This window comes from Arachis ipaensis, chromosome B6 (assembly GCF_059453495.1).
Source record: "Arachis ipaensis isolate K30076 ecotype BB chromosome B6, ASM5945349v1, whole genome shotgun sequence".
NCBI lineage: Eukaryota > Viridiplantae > Streptophyta > Magnoliopsida > Fabales > Fabaceae > Arachis > Arachis ipaensis.
The window spans coordinates 48856300-48858862 of NC_142441.1; the positions used below are offsets into that span (position 1 = coordinate 48856300).

The 2563-nt window shown below is 39.7% G+C and overlaps 1 non-coding gene across 1 annotated transcript; it reads right to left on the reverse strand.

Moving 5' to 3' along the window:
* Positions 1–904: 904 nt before the first annotated feature.
* On the reverse strand, positions 905–1008 carry LOC148555479 (small nucleolar RNA R71). The gene has a single exon (XR_015886838.1). It is a non-coding gene; the product is annotated as a small nucleolar RNA R71 (small nucleolar RNA).
* Positions 1009–2563: the final 1555 nt, after the last annotated feature.

Genomic DNA, 2563 nt, shown 5'->3' on the forward strand with positions numbered 1-2563 from the left:
AAAACTACCTAACTAACTATCCCTCTCTAATTTTCGAAAATACCTCCCTCTTTTTCAAAAATTCTTTTTAATTAATTAATTGTTTCAATTTTTAATTTTAATTTTAATTTTATCTTAATTTTCGAAAATCATTAACTCTTTTTCAAAATTTATTTTTCGAATTCCCTCTCTCCCATCTCCTTCTATTTATTTATTACTTACTAATACTTCTCTTCATCTAATATCTCTGCTATCCTCACCCTTGTGTTTGGATTCTCCTCCCTTCTCTTTCCTTACATTACATTCTTTTCTTCTTCTACTCACACAAAGGAATCTCTATACTGTGACATAGAGGATTCCATATTTTCTTTGTTATTCCCTTCTTTGTCATATGAGCAGGAGCAAGGACAAGAACATTCTTGTTGAAGCAGACCCTGAACCTGAAAGGACTCTGAAGAGGAAACTAAGAGAAGTTAAAATACAATAATCCAGAGACAACCTTACAGGAATTTTCGAACAGGAAGAGGAGATGGCAGCCGAAAATAATAATAATGCAAGGAGGATGCTTGGTGACTTTACTGCACCTAGTTCCAATTTACATGGAAGAAGCATCTCAATTCCTACCATTGGAGCAAACAATTTTGAGCTTAAACCTCAATTAGTTTCTCTGATGCAGCAGAACTGCAAGTTCCATGGACTTCCATCTGAAGATCCTTTTCAGTTCTTAACTGAATTTTTGCAGATCTGTGATACTGTTAAGACTAATGGAGTAGATCCTGAAGTCTACAGGCTCATGCTTTTCCCGTTTGCTGTAAGAGACAGAGCAAGAATATGGTTGGACTCTCAACCTAAGGATAGCCTGAACTCTTGGGATAAGTTGGTCAAGGCTTTCTTAGCCAAATTCTTTCCTCCTCAAAAGCTGAGTAAGCTTAGAGTGGATGTTCAAACCTTCAGACAAAAAGAAGGTGAATCCCTCTATGAAGCTTGGGAGAGATACAAGGAACTGACCAAAAAGTGTCCTTCTGACATACTTTCAGAATGGACCATCTTGGATATATTCTATGATGGTCTGTCTGAATTAGCTAAGATGTCATTGGATACTTCTGCAGGTGGATCCATTCACCTAAAGAAAACGCCTGCAGAAGCTCAAGAACTCATTGACATGGTTGCTAATAACCAGTTCATGTACACTTCTGAGAGGAATCCTGTGAGTAATGGGACGCCTCAGAAGAAGGGAGTTCTTGAAATTGATACTCTGAATGCCATATTGGCTCAGAATAAAATATTGACTCAGCAAGTCAATATGATTTCTCAGAGTCTGAATGGAATGCAAGCTGCATCCAACAGTACTCAAGAGGCATCTTCTGAAGAAGAAGCTTATGATCCTGAGAACCCTGCAATAGCAGAGGTGAATTACATGGGTGAATCATATGGAAACACCTATAATCCCTCATGGAGAAATCACCCAAATCTCTCATGGAAAGATCAACAAAAGCCTCAACAAGGCTTTAATAATGGTGGAAGAAACAGGTTTAGCAATAGTAAGCCTTTTTCCATCATCCACTCAGCAACAGACAGAGAACTCTGAACAAAATACCTCTAATTTAGCAAATTTAGTCTCTGATCTATCTAAGGCCACTCTGAGTTTCATGAATGAAACAAGGTCATCCATTAGAAATTTGGAAGCACAAGTGGGCCAGCTGAGTAAGAAGATCACTGAAACTCCTCCTAGTACTCTCCCAAGCAATACAGAAGAAAACCCAAAAGAAGAGTGCAAGGCCATTGAATTGACCATCATGGCCGAACCTACAAGGGAGGGAGAGGACGTGAATCCCAAGGAGGAAGACCTCCTAGAACGTCCAGTGATCAATAAGAAGTCTCCCTTTGAGGAACCAAAGGACTCTGAGGCTCATCTAGAGACCATAGAGATTCTATTAAACCTCCTTACGCCCTTCATGAGCTCTGATGAGTATTTCTCTTCAGAAGAGAATGAGGATGTTACTGAAGAGCAAGTTTCCAAATTCCTTGGTGCAATCATGAAGCTGAATGCCAATTTATTTGGTAATGAGACTTGGGGAGATGAACCTCCCCTGTTCACCAATGAACTAAATGCATTGGGTCAACTGAGATTGCCTCAGAAGAAACAGGATCCTGGAAAGTTCCTAATACCTTGTACCATAGGCACCATGACCTTTGAGAAGGCTATATGTGACCTTGGGTCAGGAATAAACCTCATGCCCCTCTCTGTAATGGAGAAACTGGGAATCTTTGAGGTACAAGCTACCAGAATCTCATTAGAGATGGCATAAAACTCAAGAAAACAGGCTTATGGATAAGTAGAGGACATATTAGTAAAGGTTGAAGGCCTTTACATCCCTGCTGATTTCATAATCCTATATACTGGGAAGGATGAGGATGAATCCATCATCCTTGGAAGACCCTTCCTAGCCACAGCAAGAGCTGTGATTGATGTTGACAGAGGTGAACTAGTCCTTCAATTGAATGAAGACTCCCTTGTGTTTAAAACTCAAGGTCATCCTTCTGTAAACATGGAAAAGAGGCACAGTAAGCTTCTCTCAGTACA